Raw genomic sequence first — 22,617 nt, 5'->3', positions numbered from 1 at the left:
TGTGTGTGTTTGCGTCAGGATAATTTAGGTTAAATAGTGTGTAAGCTTAGGGACTTATGACCTTAGCAGTTAAGTCCCATAAGATTTCACACACATTTGAACATTTTGAAGACTCTGTGGACGGACGTCGATACCGCTGTTCATTGACAACTGAAGATCTAGTATGCCATCACGTGGCCAACTATGCTTCAGCACAAATTCCATTCGATCTCCATCCGCCCGTGACACCGTCATTCGACTAAGTTGTACGCTTCGGTCATACTGCCACCTGCTGCTGCCCTACTGCTCTCACACAGGTTAAGAAATGTTCAAGTGTGTGTGAATTCCTAAGGGACCAAACTGCTGAGGTCATCGGTCCCTAGACTTACACACGGAGTCGACTAACTTAACGTTAAGGACAACACTCCCACCCATGCCCGAGGGATGACTCGAACCTCCGGCGGGAGGGGCCGCACGATTAGTGACATATCGCCTCTAACCGCGCGGCCACAGTGCGAGGCGCAGGTTAAGAGCAGACGACACAAGTCTGTTACGGTGCTGCTAGTTTGTTTTGTGGCCTCGAGGTAATGCTGGTTTGTTTGTGGTCTCGAGTGGTACGGCAACGCGCGTTTATTCAGCACTTCAGCTGGAAAGGCCCAGCAGACCGGCGATGTGGCGGTAGTCAGGGGGAGCGGCGGCGATATTAGTTTTACAGCGCATAAATGCGCCTTCGGCATACGGAGCTCTACGGGTGCGGCATACGCACTACAGTGGGATGGCTGTCAGACCTCTATAAGAAATACGCTGCATGTTAAACAAATTACAAAGCAATTGTCAGTGCTACCCCTTTTATCATTGTAACTTGCCACCCTTTCTGCACTGCATGTATGCTCTGATTCGGTTCGGATGTGTACCATTAAGCCTACATGTATCCTCTCCCGAGGTGACTCTTGTAACTGGTCCTTGATATACCGAACACTGGCACTGGGATGGAGTCGACGTTCGAGATGGTGCCGCACATGTTCTGTCGGGAACATATCTGGGAATCTTGTTGGTCACGGGTGTAGTTCAAAATCACACATATATTTCTTAGAGATATGCGCCATACATGCACGAGCACTGTCCTCAAAAACGACACCACGATACTGTCGTACGAGAGGTCCGTGCCTTACTCTTGTCCCGACAGACTTCCCTCGATCGCTGCCAACCATGACTTGAAGACATACGCTGTGGTATTGCCGTCCGAAGTGGCCGTGCGGTTAAAGGCGCTGCAGTCTGGAACCGCAAGACCGCTACGGTCGCAGGTTCGAATCCTGCCTCGGGCATGGATGTTTGTGATGTCCTTAGGTTAGTTAGGTTTAACTAGTTCTAAGTTCTAGGGGACTAATGACCTCAGCAGTTGAGTCCCATAGTGCTCAGAGCCATTTTTTGAGCTGTGGTATTCCACACCATGACGCCACGACTAGCACTTCATTTCCTCCAAAATATTGGACGAATGGAACCTCTGCCCAGGTCGGCGCAGTAATCGCCGACGATGGCCATTCGAGGCAAAGCAGAACAAAGATTCATCGCAGAACACAATGCGTTGCCATTCATCCAACCCTAAGCTGTCACGGCGCTTTCTGATGCGCTGTTAACGACAGCCTACGAATGGGACGGTATTTCGCTAATCTGTGTGCTACCAGCCTTCAACCAATGGTACAGGATATCACAGAATTTTTTCAGTGAGTCTAATACTTCATCCCCAATGACAGGTCTGAAATTGTTATGATGTTCTTGGTGCGTATTACGGCGATTCACCCTTGTGGTGGACAGACTTGTTCGGCAGGAATCCTGATGGCGAATATGCATGCCCTCAAGTTTCCATGTGGCCCGACATCGGGCCACTATCAAGATAGAATACCTCTAAGACCTGGTTATAGCACGACAAAACCAGCTGGTCAAATGGAGACCTACAATGAGGCCCCTTTCAAACTTAGTAAGGCGTTTATAACACTTTCTCGCGCAAGTGCACTGCGTCTCTGTGTCCTTCAGTATACACTCAACATATGACGCTGTTCGCCACCCATATATATCCCTTTCAACGTGGTGCTACCACTAAACATTGCAAGACAATACTGGACTTCCGGTATGTTTTGCAAGGCGACAGAGGACTCTGAGTTATCGCCCTGAGAGCAATCAATTTATCTAGTAAACCATCCACTGGACTACCTGCTCGATGCGTCTAGTAGATTCATTTTTCCCTTTTTTGTTGACAGCCTGCATTAGATGTTATAACAGTTATCAGAACCTGAATGAACGTGATCGTTGAAATAGTATTAATGAAATGGTGGCCCTGTCATTATTATTTTGTCAATTGTAGACGGGTAATCAATATATCAACACGGGATTGATCTTTTTCAAAAGAAGTGGCACAAATTTACTGATTACAAATAGGACAAAAATGCGTGTAAAGCGTGGTGACAAAAACAACAAATTATTTGAAACTTCCTGGAAGATTAAAACTGTGTGACGGACCGAGACTCGAATTCGGGAGCTTTGCCTTTCGCGGGAAAGTGAGTCGTGCTTGGGTAGTTCAGTTGATAGAGCACATGCCCGTGATAAGCAAAGGTCCCGAGTTCGAGTTTCTGGCCGACACAAAGTTTTAATCTGACAGGAAGTATCATATCAGCGCGCACTCCACTACAGAGTGAAAATCTCATTCTGGAACACATGGTTTGATGGCAGCACGAATATGCTACGAACAAACCTGTGTGGCGGCTGCGTCAAGACTAACGTTTGTGTGATTGAACTATTCACTCTGGTTCAAAATATGGATAGCGCAATCTGAAATTATCTAACACTGAATAGGCGTTGATGGATTTATTCTGCACAGAAGTTACACTACGTTGATTCAATTTAGACTGTAATCTCGCTTGCCCTAACAAGCCGGAGCAGCAGTACAGTACCACTTTTTCTCGACATGCGGCGCCGTCTCATGTGACGGTTGCTATCGCCTCGATCTTGTCCTGAACTGGCGATATTCATCACGCCATGATGATACGACCGAGGAATATTACTCCTAAGTTCCCAATAGACGGCGACTTTGTTAAGTTGGAAGTTACGCCGCATTCAAATGGCTCTGAGCACCATGGGAATTAACTTCTGAGGTCATCAGTCCCCTAGAACTTAGAACTACTTAAACCGAACTAACCTAAGGACATCAGATACATCCATGGCTGAGGCAGGATTCAAACCTGCGACCGTAACGGTCGCGCGGTTCCAGACTGTAGCGCCTAGAACCGCTCAACCACTCCGGCCGGCTACGCCGCATTCCTCGAAGACCATATTGAGTCCCTTCCTTGTCGCTTCTGCAATTAAGAGATCGTTTACGTCACTGGTGATCTTTTTGTTTCACGGAAGGCAGCTGGGGACACGTTTAACCCGAATGGTAGCCGCTTGAATTGGCGACATCTACCGAGCGTGAGGAATGCGGTATATTTTGTGCAGTCTGGGCGGAGTATAATGTGACAGAAACTGGACCGCAAATCGACCGACGAGAATGCTGTTACGCCATGGAAGTTTTGAAGGAGTTCCTCCAGCTTCTTGGGATGAACTGTTTCTGGTTCTTCGATGCTATTAATTTGGCGTTAATCCGGCACCAAACGGATTGAGCCGTCGTACTTTCCTTCTACCGTGACGGGGTTTTTGTACGTGGAGGTTACGAGTTCAATGATATCATCATATAACATTCTCCTGATCTCTAAGAAAACTTCGTGACGTTAGGCCAGGGGGTTCTGGTAATGTGGTACGAAGAATTTTGTTTGCTCGCCCACCCGAAATGCATATTCAAAATTACATGTAGCTCCCGTTTCCGGCAGAAATACTTCCGCGTTTTCTTATAAGACTGCTCCCCGGTCTTCCTTGTCATTCATTGGAATGTTGTCTAGGTTCGCTGCCATACTATCAGTCGCATTGTTCACCTCCCTACGGGTTTGTTCATCTTCTTGCGCAGTGGGACAACGCTCACCACCCCACAGATGATTACCACCTTCCTCCCGTTTCGCTGTGTAACTTATGTTGTGGCATTCGGCAGGAATTTGAGCCCGTATTGGGTGATCAGCAAATCCAATTTTCCTGACAACATCTTTTTTGCAATGTAAGCTCTGCTAATACCACATCCAATACGGCCTGAAGTTGGTTTAGGAAATCCACGCCGAATATTATTTCAATTGCAGGCGAAGGGACGACCAGCAAGTTTGCTTCCGAAGTGTGCCCTTGGCTACTGAACTTCAACCTGGTTTGTATACGCAGGTTCAAATGGCTATGAGCACTATGGGACTTAACATCTGAGGTCATCAGTCCCCTAGAACTTAGAACTTCTTAAACCTAACTAACCTAAGGACATCACACACGTCCATGCCCAAGGCAGGATTCGAACCTGCGACCGTAGCAGTCGCGCGGTTCCGGACTGAAGCGCCTAGAACCGCTCGGCCACCGCGGCCGGCTGTATACGCAGCTCCGCGTGCTTTCCTCTCATTGCGCAAGTGATTTTCGTTTTCCTCAGCTTGATTACTGGCCATGGGTGAAATGCAATTTCCGTAACTTACATTGCACTGTCCACAATTCCGGTCAGATTCATGTTGTCTACAGTGACATAAATAATAGGAAGTAGGCCCGGTCTTGTCATGACGTCTTTTTCCTCATACGAGAGCTCTCTAGTGTCTTCATTTACTAGCTTGTTGATGTTGCTCGTTCCGATTGTTCCTCCGGCATTGTTTTAAGCCGCGTCCGCAGCAGCCGAGCGTGAGTTTCGATCTAAACTTCTGCTTCGTTTCCGCTGTGACGAGTTTGGTGGTCTGATCTGGATATTATGATATCGTTGGTTTTCTTTCTTCAGTCGGCTATTGTTCTCCCAGTTGTTTGCTGGTCTGGTTCTCCAGTTTCCCGCTGGAAATAGTTAGGACTTCGATGTTTTCTAGAGGTACTTCTTTGCCATTTGTTGTAATTCCCTCGTCTACCTCAGTTCTCCCACTATGACTGGTTAATTCCTCTATAGTTCGAGTTGCGGTAGATAATTACCCCTATTGCAGCTGTTGTCGTCCCTCTGTGACGAGCCTTGCCAACTGCGGCCGTTGTTTCTGTTTCTGTCTCGTGCGTTTCGTATCTCGCTGACATAGAATAACTTGCCTAGCACGCTCTTGAAAGATTCAGTGGAACCTTTGCACCTTCCGATGAGGAATTGTTGGTAGTGCAGTGATAATTTGACGTAATATGCCTCATAATTTCCTCGGTACTGTGCGGGTGGTACAAAAACCGATTCTTCTTAACTACCGACTGAAAGAAATTCTCCGGACTACGGAATCCTGACGCTTGTAGATATTTGCCCAGCATAATCTCTTGCTTGATCGTTTCCTGATTGTCTTGAGACTAACGTGTTGAGAAACGCGCCCCCGAACTCTTTCTATGAGCGACAGCTCTCAGCGACAATGCGCATACGTTCCGCTATCGATCTTTCTAAAAATCCGCAGTTAAATTCTAGCTTGCGTTTCAGTACCCCTATTCCGGTAGCATTTCATCGTACTGGGCTGTGTAACTTTTTACATTCAATGTATTTTTACTCTCTTTGTACACTTGGAAATTCTGAATGGATAAGAAATGTTAATGGTCTAATGGTTCGACACTTCCTGCGGACGAATTTTCCTTCATTTCTGCATCTCACATCGGTGTCCAAACGACCCTTGTGGACTGTTAATGCCACCTCTTGTTTCATCAGATTCACGGAGTACTGTTTCCTTTCGCTGAAATACACAACTGTGTTGTGGTTCGGCTCCGAGTGCGAGCGCTCAGTCGTATGCCCTATGGCGGTAGGTATGTTCTCCTACGGCATTCGCTTTTGTGCCGGTGAGCCAGGCTCATGTTGCGCAGCGAAATGTTCCAATACATGTTCTTATCTCCTTCCCTGATATTGGGGAGTGCTGCCGTACCAGACCGTGATACTAAATGCGGAACACGCTGGCGTGCTTGCTGGACGTATTTTGCTGGCTCGTTTTGCTGCGCGGTGATCCGAGTCAGCTCTTCTTTAACGTCTGATATTTCTGCCTATTTGCACTCGATCTGCTCCGTGCGCTTCATGTCTCGCAAATTTTTTCTTGCGTTTCCCGGACGATGCTTCTTCCACGTTTTTGGAGCATGGGAGGATCCTTCTTTGCTTCACACGCTTCGGTTTTGGCGTGTTTTACTTGCTCTTTAGCTAACAAAGAGTCCTTGAGTTCTCCTTTGGCTACAATTCCTTCCGCCTTGGCTTTATGTTTTGCCTCGTTCGCCACATCTTGTGTCTTTGTCGATGTTTTCTCGCCGCATTTTACCTCTTCTTTAACATCCATGACTTGCTTCTTAACCTGCTGTATACTTTCAACAAGCTGTTCAGCTACCATCCGTATCTCCTACGTTTCTTTATTCGTTACGTCCCTCATCTCCTACGTTGCTGTCTTCTCCACTCCCTGAATACATCGCGTGAGGGCGTCGAAGTTTGATCTTCCGCTAATACCTCCAGGACAGACGCACACGATTCCGTCGCTCTGTGATGTTTTGTTAGTGAGTCTGCTCCCCTACTCTTACTAATGGTACGTCTACCTATGACTGAAGATTGTACATGGCGCTCTGCTATGGTTTCAACTTCACACTCGTTGTCTGACTGAAGTACCTCGTCACGACCACAAAATTTAGCGTTTGACTTAGTAGCAAGGGCAAGGTCAGATACCACATGCGACTGAGGATTCTCCATAACTTTCTCCTGATCAGTAATACCTGTTTGACATTGATCCATTTGTGACCAGATTCAAATACTCCCACTACCTTGGAGCAAACGTGCTTTGCTTTTTGTGAGAATGCATTGAGATTTCTACTCTCGAGAGATTTCAATTGCTCCTTGTTGCAATGTCACACAATTCTAACCTGAAATTTGCTCTGTCGAGCCACTAATTCTAAATCCTTGACAGCACGTATAAAAAAAACCCTAATCTACTGTAAATGCAATATCCATAGATAATCACCATTCCACGTGTTAACACAACGCCGTCCTCCATCAGGAGCAATCAACAAATGACACATCAGCCACAACAACAAAAGAATGGCCGGCCGGTGTGGCCAAGCGGTTCTATGCGCTTCAGTCTGGAACCGTGCGACTGCTACGGTCGCAGGTTCTAATCCTGCCTAGGGCATGGATGTGTGTGATGTCCTCACGTTAGTTAGGTTTAAGTAGTTCTAAGTCCTAGGGGACTGATGACCTCAGATGTTAAGTCCCATAGTGCTCAGAGCCATTTTTTTAACAAAAGAATGAAGAATAGAAACCAACAACACACACAAAATTTAAAAATCATCAAGATATTTAACGCCAGTAGTTCTTATGGTTACGCAAAGTAATTTACCGAAGTGCAAAAACTTAATTTCAACAAGTGAAAACAGAAATCTAGTAAAGGAAATCGCATCTTAAGGTCACAGAAAGGCCATCAGTACAGGATACTGGCAACGGCCGACAAATTGCAAGAATACACTGGTTTTGAAGTATGTTTTTAAGGCGACAGGGGACTCTGAGATATTGCCCTGACAGCAATCATTTTATCTGGTAAACTTTCCTCCTGACTACCTACCCCATGCGTGTGCTACGTTGATTTTTCCCTTTAACTGTGTTTGTTGTTGATAGCCTGCATTAGAGGTTAACACAGTTAACAGAATCTAAATGAACGTGAATGCTGAAACAGTATTACTGAAATGGTGGCAATGTCATTAATCTTTAGACAACTGTAGATAGGTACGGGATTGAACTTTTACAAAAAGGAATAACACAAGTTTAGTGATTAAAAATCGGACCAAAATACGTGTTAAGCGTGATTACAAAAATAACGCATGGTTTGATGGCAGCATAAATATGCAACGAACAGTTAACTGACCCGTGTTTCAGCTGGTTTGCAAAGACTAAGGTTTGTCTGATTGAAGTACTTACTCTGGCTCATAATATGGATAACGAAACCTGAAATTATCTAACACTGAATATATCTCGATTTATCTATTCCACACAGAAGTTATTCTATATTGATGCAGCTGAGAACAAGAGGCGAGATTGTAATCTTGCTTGCCCTAACAAGCCGGAGCAGCAGTACTGCACCATTTTTCTCAATGTGTCGCTCGAGATTCAGGCATTTCCAGAGCAGTGGTGTGCGCCGCCTGTAATTCCCTACCACGGGCATGAAATATGCAAAGTCGCGGCTGGCGATCTGTTAAACGAATCGCAATTACTCTCTAATAAAGACCAGAATCCTATACAGAATGGAGTCCGAATCAGAATACCCACTCCAGGCTGGAGTCTGAATCGGAAAACTAATTTTTTTCTCATGCTCTCAACTGCCATAAAACCTTGGTAAACTGCCCAAAAGCACTCACCGTCCCCACAAGGGTTTTGTGCCAGCCACAAGACTTCACGAGCTCCATGTCTCCCCTCTAATTCATCTCCTCTACTCATCTGCCAATCCTATTCAAAGCTAACGTCATTCTTCTCTTTTCAAGTGAAGCGACGCATCCCTGACTCTCAAATTCCTGCTCAGAGAGGAGGAGACGTTCTGCCCCCGACTTGTCTTTTTTCAATGGCCACTTTAAGTAGCGTGTTGTTTTGAGTTTCTGTGTAGCGCTAAAGTGAACAATACATTTACCATGGAGTTCATTATCTGGACGTCCTGAAAGTTACCGTGCGTCTGACCTGGGGCCCCGGCTAAACTAGGAGAAGAGCTTTCGTGTCCCTACATAGATCATTTCAGACCTACCATAAATGTTGCTTTTCTTCTAAAATTGTTTTGAAGGCCTGAGCCTTTCCGATAAACTCTGCGTCCTGTGGGTGGACACCACCTGACATCCCTGTCGAAAGCGTCCGGTCCAAGGTGAACATGGGAACTCGCGTGTTTTTGTGGCCACCATCTTTGTTTACAATGGGCGGTTATGACGTTTTCATAACGCATTGGCTGGAGACCTTTATTTCTCTTGCTCTCCCTGCCCCTGCCGTGGAAAAAGGTCAGGTCAGGTAGGCAACTTTTCCATCTACACTCCTGGAAATGGAAAAAAGAACACATTGACACCGGTGTGTCAGACCCACCGTACTTGCTCCGGACACTGCGACAGGGCTGTACAAGCAATGATCACACGCACGGCACAGCGGACACACCAGGAACCGCGGTGTTGGCCGTCGAATGGCGCTAGCTGCGCAGCATTTGTGCACCGCCGCCGTCAGTGTCAGCCAGTTTGCCGTGGCATACGGAGCTCCATCGCAGTCTTTAACACTGGTAGAATGCCGCGACAGCGTGGACGTGAACCGTATGTGCAGTTGACGGACTTTGAGCGAGGGCGTATAGTGGGCATGCGGGAGGCCGGGTGGACGTACCGCCGAATTGCTCAACACGTGGGGCGTGAGGTCTCCACAGTACATCGATGTTGTCGCCAGTGGTCGGCGGAAGGTGCACGTGCCCGTCGACCTGGGACCGGACCGCAGCGACGCACGGATGCACGCCAAGACCGTAGGATCCTACGCAGTGCCGTAGGGGACCGCACCGCCACTTCCCAGCAAATTAGGGACACTGTTGCTCCTGGGGTATCGGCGAGGACCATTCGCAACCGTCTCCATGAAGCTGGGCTACGGTCCCGCACACCGTTAGGCCGTCTTCCACTCACGCCCCAACATCGTGCAGCCCGCCTCCAGTGGTGTCGCGACAGGCATGAATGGAGGGACGAATGGAGACGTGTCGTCTTCAGCGATGTCGCTTCTGCCTTGGTGCCAATGATGGTCGTATGCGTGTTTGGCGCCGTGCAGGTGAGCGCCACAATCAGGACTGCATACGACCGAGGCACACAGGGCCAACACCCGGCATCATGGTGTGGGGAGCGATCTCCTACACTCGCCGTACACCACTGGTGATCGTCGAGGGGACACTGAATAGTGCACGGTACATCCAAACCGTCATCGAACCCATCGTTATACCATTCCTAGACCGGCAAGGGAACTTGCTGTTCCAACAGGACAATGCACGTCCGCATGTATCCCGTGCCACCCAACGTGCTCTAGAAGGTGTAAGTCAACTACCCTGGCCAGCAAGATCTCCGGATCTGTCCCCCATTGAGCATGTTTGGGACTGGATGAAGCGTCGTCTCACGCGGTCTGCACGTCCAGCACGAACGCTGGTCCAACTGAGGCGCCAGGTGAAAATGGCATGGCAAGCCGTTCCACAGGACTACATCCAGCATCTCTACGATCGTCTCCATGGGAGAATAGCAGCCTGCATTGCTGCGAAAGGTGGATATACACTGTACTAGTGCCGACATTGTGCATGCTCTGTTGCCTGTGTCTATGTGCCTGTGGTTCTGTCAGTGTGATCATGTGATGTATCTGACCCCAGGAATGTGTCAATAAAGTTTCCCCTTCCTGGGACAATGAATTCACGGTGTTCTTATTTCAATTTCCAGGAGTGTATTTAACCGAACACATTGCTGTACACCGTGTGAGATTTTTGGGCCCAGTATTTTGTCCCCAGTACGTGTTTCGAGAAGTTCGTTTACCTAATAGCTTTGAAGCCCCAAACGTGCACCGCAAGATTTACTGTCAAATGACCAAACTGCCTGCTTGTTCTCAATTCCAGAAATATGTCATTCGAAGCCTTTGTATTATGAAGATCCCAAATGAATTAACGACGTACACACGTCCATCGATGCTTGCTCATGCTGATGACTTGCTGTTGTCTCACAAACACGATGTCTCTGACGAAAAATCAACAATAAATTGTACCCCTGAATATGGAATATAGTGAAAGAATGACTTGTCCTCTCACAACATGAACACAACTAATGGAATGTGGTAGCCTTTCTGCCTCTCACAAATGGCTGTAACTGTAATCATTTATGTACCCCCCCCCCACCCCCCAGTGACATGTACGTAATGAAGTTAAACTGGCAATCGACTATGCCTTCTGGGTTATTCCCTTATTGCCAGGCTACGTACGAGGGTCATTCAATAGTTAAAGAAACATATTGGTCTAGAGAAAAAATCGTTTTACAGAACAATACTTTTTCTACTTTTCAACATAATCTCCTTGAACATATATGCACTTGTTCCAACGGTCTACAGTTTATTCCGGCTGTAAAGAACTCTTTATCCTGATGTTTGAACCAATTTCCCACAAGCTTTATTCACGACCTCGTTGTCCTGGAACCTCTTCCCATGTAATGCCTCCTTCAGTGCACCAAACAAATGAAATCACTAGGTGCTAAATCAGGACTGTAAGAGGGATGAGGCAGCACTTCCCAGCCCATTTTGTCGATGGTTTCAAGCGTTAGTTGAGCAATATGAGGACGTGTGTTGCCCTGCTGGAGAATCACACCTCTCCTCTGAAATGCACGATGTATCTCTCTCATGGCTGGCTTCACCTTATTTACAAGCAAATCCGAGTATTATGGGCTGTTCATTGTACGTTGCTCTTCGAGATAATCACAATAAAGTGGACCTTCAGCATCCCAAAACACCGTCAACATGACTTTTCCCTCTGATGCTTGGGTTTTGAATTTTTCTTGATGGATGACTTAGTGTGCTTCTACTCCATGCTCCGTCTTTTTGATTCTTTCTCATAATAGTGAACCAAAGTTTTATCACACGTTAAAATTTTGTTGAGGAAGTGCTCACCTTCTCTTTCACAACGTTCCGTTAGCTTTGCGCACACTCTCAACCTTGTTCCCTTATGTATCCGTTTGAGCTCCTTTTGGATCTATCTTGGACGTGTTTTTTGGTACTTCAGCTTGTTACAGATAATGTTATGAACTGTACCAGTGCTAACTTGAACCATATCAGCTGTCAATTCCACATTCACACGGCGGTCGGCACGAATAATGTCACAAATTCGACTCTGAGTGAGGGAGTTGAAACTGGAACTGGTCGGCCAGAACGGTGTTCGTCAGTAACTGAGCCGGGACCATTTTTGAACTGCTCTGCTCACTTCTAGAAATTTGCACGATTCATACAACCTTCGCCATAAACTTTAGACGTTCTACGGTACACATTCACTGGTTTCTCGCCTTCAGTAAGTAAAAAACGAATAACAGAACGTTATTGAAATATTGTGGACATTTCAAGCGGACTCGCCATCTTGAAACGTATTTTTGAGGTTATAAACAAAACGATGTTAATACATCAGCTGATCAGAGTTCATCCCAGTGGTGGCAACTTAAAGCCATAAAAGTACCAAATTTTCCCTGTTAAAAGTTTTTTCCCCAGACCAATTTGCCAATTTGTCTATTTAATTATTGAATGACCGTCGTACATATCCTGCCTGCCGGACCAGTCAACCATCAGTGTCCTATCGCTAAAGCCTTCACTACGCTGATTCTAAATAAATCCATCAAAGAATATGACCACGAAGGCTTTCCCGGCGTAATAATTGATAAAATTCTTCTCGGGTATGCAGCCGGATCATGACGTCTTCAAGACACAATATTTCTGCGGTCCAACTGGCCGCCATCATCAGGTGAGAGCGCTGGTGCACAATCTCACCTGATGATGGCGGCCAGTTGGACCGCAGAAATATTGTGTCTTGAAGACGTCATGATCCGGCTGCATACCCGAGAAGAATTTTATCCATCAAAGAATATTTCGCGACACGGCCTTGTTTTAGATCTCAGTTTGATCTTCTGTTCTCGTGTAAGACGATCTAGGTAGGATGATCAATATCCATTTTAGCTCACGTTACTTTCAGATGCAATCATTGCTGTCTAGAGATGTGCATTTGTTGTACCCAAGGTGAAATATTCAAAGGATTATTGTTTGCCTTATATTGTTCACCTTTTATGGCGGAAGCGACAGCGATATCAGAGGTGGCCAGATTTGATTGCCATACAAGGCTCTACAATGATCAGGTAGTGTGAGACGCAAGAAGTGTACTGCAGTCTATTAAAAACTCAAAATGGAACTGTAAGCTAATATCAAAACACCAGAAAATACACAATCATTGTTTGGTAATCGGAGAAGCATTGGCTTACCGTGACAAAGTAGACTATTTGCTGAATGAGGCCAGAGTTTCCGACTCTATAATGAACGTCAGTCAGCCACCTACCGATTTCAAGTAACAGATGTGGAAGCAGGCCAAGTGAAGAATGAGCGTAGGATTGGCGCTTTCCAGTCTGCCATAAAGGTCAATACTACACTGTGATCCGACCAGTGCTTAGAAGGCCCATACACCTCCAGTTTGGCTCCAAAGTTTCTCGGTTTCGCAAATATTCTCTGGTTCGCAAAGTTTCAGGCGAAGACGAAGCTGAAAACTACCTGTCTATCGTTGTACAATTTCTGCTCACTCCCATCGGACAGGCATCAAGGATAGCTCTTTTTACTGTTGTCAGGAGGAAGAAGGAGAGGTAGAACACTTGCTGGTTTTCTCCCATTTCTTCCGAGCACAAAAAGCGAGTTTACAGCAAACGGGTGTGAACCTTAAAGTGATCCTTCCGACAATGTTCCTGTCTTATTATGCTATGAAGATTCTTAAATATACATCTTTTTTGTTTTATATACGACATAGTAAGGTTTGTGTATGAAATTTGGTATTCTCTCTGTGGTTGCAGAAACACTCTGATCTCAAGGTATATGGTTTACAAAATGCGTTGTGTTCTCTTTTTTATATTATATTTCGTCTGTCGTTAATAAGTCAAGATTCATTAGTAATAACTATTGATGCCATGGGGAAATCGTAAATCAGTGTTCCAGATATTTGAATTGAGATTTCTCTGTATTTTTGATATTATATTTGTCCGAAACTTTTGGTAGACTCGTTCAATAAATACACAGAAAAGAATCTATCGGCGATTTTTGTTTCGGTGCTTTACGTAGTTTGCCTAGTCAATATAACGGTGCAACACAAAAAGTTGCCTAGAATTATCTAGAAAACGGATAAAAATATAGTTACGGACTTACTTTTTTTGTGGCCAAGTAGTTTGGGCTGAGTTAGCTACACGGTTTTAAAGGAAAGAATAGAGCGTTCTATTCAGCTGCATTCTCCTGCATCGGAGAGTCACCGTAGTAGCTCCTTGGTGACTGCAGCCTATCTGGACGGCTAGTAGCTGGGTGTTTGCGGCCATGAGGCAGTGGGCGGCGGGCGGCGGGCGGCTGGCAGCGGACAGTAGACCACGCAGCCGTCGCGGCCAGCTGCCGCCGCCCCTGTGTTCCTCGCGGCACAGTCTGCGGGCCGACGCTGCTCGCCGCAGGCTTGCGGCTGCGCACCGCACTGCGCTTCCAGTTTCCAAGTGGCAACTGAGCAGTGGCTGCTCACTCCGGAAGTGTCTGATAATCCGAAGCGCAAAGAATCGCACGAAGCTCTAGCTATTCCGTATGAATGAAATTTACTTAAACAACCTACAGTTTATCTGAAAGTTCTCAGAGCGTCCTAGGTTCGCTAGGTTTACATCTAATGTAATGAAAACTAATTTACTTTCAGCGGTAATGTAAACTTAAAGTTGTGTTTATGTATAGGCTAAAACAGATTACTATTAGAGAATGAATATTTCAAGGTTTTAAACGTGGCTGAAACAGCAACTGTTGAAATTCTTCACGATAAATGACAACAGCCAAACAGTTGCAGGATAAAGATTTATTAAAATCCTTGAACACGGTTTCGGTATATCTAAATATACCTTTATCCTGCAACTGTTTGGCTTTTATCATTTACCGTGAAGAATTTAACAGTTACTGTTTCAGCCATGTTTAAAATCTTGAAATATGTTTCAGGTTTCAAACGCTGTTTCTAAATACATGGACATATCATTTAAAAAATGGTTCAAATGGCTCTGAGCACTATGGGACTCAACTGCTGTGGTCATAAGTCCCCTAGAACTTAGAACTACTTAAACCTAACTAACCTAAGGACATCACACACATCCATGCCCGAGGCAGGATTCGAACCTGCTACCGTACCGATCGCGCGGTTCCAGACTGAAGCGCCTAGAACCGCTCGGCCACACCGGCCGGCTACGAATATTTCAAAAGACTTCATCAACGGTAGTGATAAAAAGACCTACTATGCATGAAATTATATTTATGCGTAATTTGTTATACTAATCATGGTACAGCATGATTTCGAATGCATCTTGAAGTATTATAACGCAGTTTCTGGCATCATTACAGGTTTAATGAACATATATTAAGTTCCGTACCGGGTGGTTGTAATTAAACTTTCCCTGTTTAACACGTTATAACGCGGAAATTAATTACCATACCAGGATCAAATTTCGTAGCAAATTAATTCAAGATATGGAAAAATAATGCACAATTAATGCGGTGGGGCCTCATCTAGTGTGAAAACTGTTGTGTTCAATGTATCTCTCTCCTGTAGGGCGAGTGTGACTTGTTGACGTAGCATGTCATACCCATCAAGCAGAGGAAAATGAGATTCGCCTGTCCACAGGATGGTCCAGTGCCAGCCCTGGCCAACTTCAACCTTTGCGAGAAAGTGGAGAGCGAAGTCAACACGTCGGTGTGCGTTCTGTGGTACAAGCTGCTGTACGGTATTGATCTTGTATGAATAGCATTTGAGAATGATCCGAAGCACCTTCCGTACAGCGGACCACGGACGGGCGAACGGACGGTACGTTCGACTGTCGTGACAGCACGCGCACTGCCTGACGATCGGGAATTGCGCATAGTGCCATAGCAACAGCGATTTCATCAACCACCTCTAGCCCCTTCCGGAGCGACGCCCAGTTCTCCAGTTAACAAATTCTTCATTGTGCTCCGCGCAACAGGTGGAGAAAGTGGACCTTTCCGTGATCCTTTCAACCACCGATATTATCGAAGTGCCGCATCAGAATTACTGTTGTTTTGCTAACAGAACTTCACCTTTTGTCCAAGCTCATGTTGACACGTCAACAAGTGCAGTGCGACTGGTCAGTTGTGTGAGACTATTAATCACGATGACATCACGGCTCATGGTAGCAACAGTTCGGACTTGATGGTGGCGCTGTGATGCATGGAAATCGTGCACTCCATCCTCTGGACATTAATGCTACCAAGTTTGGTACACTTACGGTAAGTAACTTTCGTGGTATAACGTGTTAAACAGGGAAAGTTTAATTATAAGCAAGCAGTATATAAGCACTTTTCTTCATGAAAGTTCTTGTGGATGGACAGAATTGCTGTGTTTTCCTAATTTTTAAGTCGTCTATATTTCTTTTCCTCACCAGATACAAGATGTTCCAGAAGGAATGACCATTATTCAGATATATGACAGGAATATACATTTGGTGCAGAAGTACTTCACGTTGACATATGCCCTATTCTGAACGGTTTCCGAGATAGAACACATTAACTGTACATTAGTTTTTGGGCTAGCGCCGCACACCTATTTGTCTTGCCCACCCAACATCTTTGACGTGTCATTGTGGCCGATCCTGCCTCGTTGCCCTCAACCTCTTTGCTCGGGATGCCTTTCCGTCATTAAACTAGCCCTTTGAACGCGCGTTTGTCCATGTTGTGTGACGAGTGAGGTAGTGGGAAGGATTAAGAGCGTATCAGAGAAAGGCATCGATCAACTGTATTTCGACATGTGCTGGCTAAATATGTCACACATCTACACTAATGAATTACATCGAGATACGGTTCTTCTGCTATGGCAGCGCTCCTGTTGCTGTCGAAGAATAATGTCGGCGCCTTGCGACACGTCGAGTTCCTGATTGTAGAGTCTTTACCAGAGTTTTCAGCACACTGCGTAAAAGAGGTGTTCTTCTAAGTTACCATTTTTATCCTGAGCGCAGTGATAACACCGGTTCCCGTCAGATCACCGAAATTAAGCACTGTCGGGCTTGGCTAGCAACAGGATGGGTCGCCGTCCACGTCTGCCCAGTGCTGTCTGCTGGAGAGGCGCACTCAGCCCTTGTGAGGCCAGTCGAGGATCTGCATGACTGAAAAGAAGCGGCACCGGTCACGAAAACTGACAACGGCCGGGAGAGCGGTGTACTGACCACACGCTGAAGGCCTGAAGATGACACTGCGGTCGTAGTTCAACAACCTAAGCAGCAACAGCACTGTTGAAACGGTGCAGCATGATCCTAAATGCGGAAAACTCGTATCCATTTCACACACTCGAACAGCGTCTCCACAATCTCCCCATTTATGACAATGCCACACGATTTGAATTTTGTCACTGGTCAAATGACAGTCGTCATTTACGTCGATTTATATTATTCACTGATGAAGTCACGTTTACATGGAACGGAATAAACAATACACACAATAATAATCGATGGCCGCAGGAAAATCCACACGCCACAGTGGAAACTAAGATCCAAATTTAAAACTTTGAACATAGCTGCTAAGGTTCAGTGACCGTGTCAGAATTATATTAGGACAAATAAGCCCTCGGTCACAAATATTAAGTCAAAATTGACCAGTGAAACACGTATGTTGTGCGGCAGCGATGCTGAGACATTGTAGAATCTCTGACCAGAGCAGTTGCGCTCGACTCGCAGTAGCGAGCAGTCAGTCAGTCTGCAGTAGTCAGTCCTCAGTAGTGCTAGGAGTATGTGAGTAGTAGTAGCGGAGAGCAGTCGGCGGGCGTCGGCACAGCAATGGTCGAGATTCAGGATGAGGTATAATTTTATTTAAATAAATAATCATGCAGCTTTGCGCTCATCAGATAATGTAACGAACACTCATTGTAATTTAACTTTCAAAAATCGCCCCCAATTATAATTTTGATTTAAAACCAATTTTAGAGACAATCATTCAAATTTCCTTCCATTTCCTTTTAACAAAGATTTTTTTAAAAAGGTACTTCCAATGCTTTTCATGCAAGCGCCAGAGAACAATAAGAGCAGAATTTTGACATGCAGTTTCACTAAGGTAAGAAATTTATTCTCGTTTCGCACAGGGCAAACACCGACTTTTCGGTTGAATTGAGTTTAGGTTATCATTACAGTTTCATTATCTTGGGATTAGCGTTCATTATTTAATGGGAACTTGTATTTGAGTCAGATAGCGAGCTTTCATTTAATTGTCTTTGCCATTAATATTCTTGTGGCGAGTTTATACTTACCTGTGGCACCATTTCTAATAAATATTGTTTTTAAAATTTCTGTGGGAAGGTCACACTTAGCTGTGGCTCCATTACTAATAAATATAGTTGTATTTAAAAGAATTTGTTGTGGGGAGGTTACACTTGGCGACACCCAGTCCAGGATCGTATTTCGTGTGAATCTTTTGTAAAACAGTCAGATATCTGCTCTTATTGCTTAAATATAATTATAATTTGCGCAACGCTTTTACTAATCTTGTGACTTTCTTTCTACAGGTCAACGGCAATTCGTTGCTCTGTTGTATTTTTGTGTTGTTTTTGCATTGTGCTTATTTCTTTTGTGAATAATTGTGACTATTGTGAAAAATGCCGCGAAAGACTGTGAATAGTGTATCGCGAGGTATTATAAATGAAACTGCCGGCTTAAATAACTTTACCGATAGTAATTCTGACACGCAGTGTAATGGTGACAATCCTGAGTTCACCGATAATCAGTGTGTTCCAACCTCTAATGATGTAGACCTTAATGATGAACAAACGAACTCGATTGTGTCTTCTGTTGATTTGACGACAATCGATGACGCGGGGCGCCCTATTGTAATGAGCGCTGCCCAGCTTAACACAACCGGATTACTAAATTCACGTGACGAACAGACAAATTTGTCTAATGAAAATGAGCAGGATACACAAAGTTCGACGGATTTATTTAATTCCGAAATAATGTCTGACAGTGTACATCCGACTGACAAACCTTTTTGTACATCTCAGAATAACCAAATGGTTACAGAAAGCGGGACAATTCCAGATCCACCATTAAACAGCACGGAGAATAGAGTAGGTAATAATGGATTGGAACAATTTATGGCAAGATTGCTACAACAACACAGTCAAAATCTTATACAACACTTTAAAGAAGATAACAAACAACTTAGTGAACAGGTCAGACAACAGAGTGAAGATTTCAGACAACTTAGGGAACAGAACAAACAAGATAACGAAAATCTCAAGCAACACTTAAATGAAAGATTAGACGACAATGACGAAAATCTCAGACAACTTAATGAACAGATCAGACAACAGAATGAAAAATTAGATAACAATTCCAGACAGTTAAATGAAAAATTAGATAACAATTCCAGACAGTTAAGTGAACAAATTAGAGCCGTTGCCGCGCAGTGCCATGACACTAAGGAACAGTTACGCGAGGAAATCGAGGCTTGTTCGCGAAAAAGTAGCGAAGAAATTAAGTCTGTTGCTCAGGAATTAAGGGAACTGCAAACAGCTGCAACAGAAACACTCAGAGACGAAATTAGCGGAGTCGCTAAACAATGCTCGGAAAGGGCTACACAATTACGCGACGAATTTAAAGTAATGACAGCAGAACTTTCGCGCACAATGGATGAAAAGATTGACGCGAAATTCGAACAACAGAACACACAAATTAACGAACGTCTTAGTCTTCATATAGAAAACAGTGATACGCGTTTCCGCAAATTTATTGATGATCAAAATAAAGTAAAACGTCAAGTAATGGAAACAATCACTGCTCAGAGACAGGAAGACAAACGTAAAATGTTTGCGAAGGCGAAAACATATGTAGACAACAATATTGCCACAGTTTCGGACAAAATCAATACCATCGAACAGTCAAACACAGAATTACGTGACGAAATTTCTGACCTAAAATCAAAAACAGATACACACACAGCAGATATTCAAACAGTGACCGATAGACTCGAACAATTAGAATTAACACAGGATTCCGATGTTACAAAACTGAACGAAGCTACACGTAAATTGCAAAAACAGATTAAGGCCACCGACACTAAAACCGATGATCAGGTTAAAATACTGACTGAAAAATGTGAAGAATTGGCCAGTCGTATTGACGTCATCGAAAGTACTAATGACAATAAATCAGACGATACTACACCGGTTTCATTTAATCAAACACCGGAATTTCAAAATTTACAGCAGACGATTAATGAGATCGATTCATCTAACAACACTTTACGTAGAAAATTGTCTAGTCTACAACAGGAAGTAACACAGATGAAAAACGTTTCAGTTAATAACGCATCACAGCAGACGCCACTTTGCGAACATTTATCAGATTCGCGCAACGCGTGTAATTTGGGTAATCTACAAAGAGGACACGACCACGAATCCGAACAATCACAGTTCAACAGATTCTCTTACAACCATGAACCTATTCCGTCACACAGAGACGATAATTTCGATTACAAACATTTTCTGTCAGTGAGAAAGTTTAAAGTGTTTAAAAACGACAGAACACAGATTCACCCGCTAGATTGGATCCAACAATTTAGCTTTGCTTTTCCACCGACTTGGCCTGTAACGCACAAACTGGAATTTATTTGCAGCTTTCTGGAAGGCGAACCGGCAACTCGTATGAGGCCGATCGCGAGGCAATGTTACTCTGTAGAAGAATTTCAGAATGCTTTTCTGTCAGCGTACTGGTCGAAGACGACACAGCGCGGAATTAAAGATCAGTTAATTAGTCTACCGAACTATGAGAACTCAAATTTTCCGAGTGTGACGCAATTCTTTGAGCACATGGTGCAACAAAACCAGTATTTAAGTGAACCCTATAGTGAATCCGCACTCATTCAATTATGTATCTCTAAATTACCACGCTCATTAAGAGTGTCACTTTTAACCGGTCAGCAAAAAGAAAACATTTCAGCATTCAGAGATCTATTGCAGCTTTTAGAAGTGCAGCAATCTGATTATTCTTTCGTAAACAAAAATTTTTCGTATAGTAATCAAAGTCAACAAACTTACAGTAATTATGATCAAACACGTAATTTCAATAGGAGAAGTAACAGACGTTTTAGGAATGACAACCACCAAAACTCTAATAACAGACAAAATTCAGATTATCAACATCGTCAAAATTTTGAGCAACAGGAATCACATTTTAGTAACAATAGACGTTTTCCGCCACAACAACATGAAAGTCAGCCGGTTAGCATACCTAACCAACAATGGAATGCACAAGGTCAACCAGGCTTTAATGTTTCGCCGCGTGCACGTGTAGTCCCAGATCCAACAAATAGTAACGCACGGCAGCAAGGAAATAACTACGTACAAAGAAGACAGTATTTTAATTCCTATCGTAATGCACCGTATAGGAATGACTATCACGACAGACGTAATAATGACGAGCGCAATTATCAACGTACATATAATAACAGTCGATCTTACCAGCAACAAAACCATCAGCAACAACATATTCTAGTAAATGAACCCGACAGTAGGTATCATCCAGAGCGTAACACGTCTGGAAAAAGTAATAGAACTGTTCAAATTGTAGAAATGCCACAACATTCCCCTGATAATAGTAACACGTCAGATAGAATCTGACTAGATACCGTACAGGACGTATCTTCCAATAACACAAGCACTAGTTTTGACACGCAAAATGTTGTTCACGAGAATGTAATTACGTTTGACGACATCAGAGACACTCTTTTGCAAGAAAAACCAGTTGTTCAGAAAACCATTTCACATCCTGTCATCGAAATTAAAATAGGTTCATCGAAATTTTCAGCAGTAATTGATTCTGGGTCACCTATGTCAGTCATTAATGAGGAAACTTTTAACGAGTGTAACAAAGAGAATACGTATCCCACATTACCATTAGGCAAAACAAAAGTGAAAGGAGCAGTATCAAGTAAAGGTGTAGACGTTAAATTACAGACACATTTGTCATTTAGTATTGGAGGTCATACTTTTCATTCAAATTTTTGGATTGTTCCCTTATTGACAACAGACGTTATTCTAGGTACTAACTTTCTCGTACAACACGATGCAGTGGTTGATTTTCAAAATTCTTATTTAATGTTGAAGGACGAAAATGTACAATTAGCTTTAGAGTTTCAGCACTCATTATCGACAGAAGAGGAAACAATTAACCGCACAGAGGTCATTTCAGTATCGCGTAACATAGACTGTAATCCCACATTGTTCACAGACATGTATGTACATAACTATAATACTCCAGACGAAGCTGACTACGACGTAATGCAGATGATTTCAGATAAAGTTAAACAGAGCAGTGCAAATACAGACGACGAACGCACGCAATTACACAAAATTCTTTCACAGCAAGCTCCAGTTTTCGACAACATTCCTGGTACCATGTCCGGCTTTATGTATGAATTTCAAGTGAAACAGCACGACACATTTAAAGCAAAGCATTATCCTATTCCGTATATTCACAGAGAACAAGTTAAAAAAGAACTACAGGATATGCTTGACCAAGGAATTATAGAACCAGCAGTTAGTCCGTACATAAACCCGCTGCATATTGTTAAGAAAAAAGATGGCTCACTTCGCCTCGTACTTGATTCACGTCACATTAATGACATTATTATTAATGAAACAGATCGACCACAGACATTAGAAGAACTACTACAGAAATTTCACGGTACAGCTATTTATTCCACATTAGATTTGAAATCGGGATTTTGGCAAATACAACTTCATCCGAATTGCAGAAAGTATACAGCTTTTCTCTGTTTCGGCGACTGTTATCAATTTTGTAAATTACCGT

Source organism: Schistocerca nitens, chromosome 1 (genome assembly GCF_023898315.1).
Source record: "Schistocerca nitens isolate TAMUIC-IGC-003100 chromosome 1, iqSchNite1.1, whole genome shotgun sequence".
NCBI lineage: Eukaryota > Metazoa > Arthropoda > Insecta > Orthoptera > Acrididae > Schistocerca > Schistocerca nitens.
The sequence above is the reverse complement of the archived record's forward strand: the minus strand, read 5'-3'. Positions refer to the sequence as shown.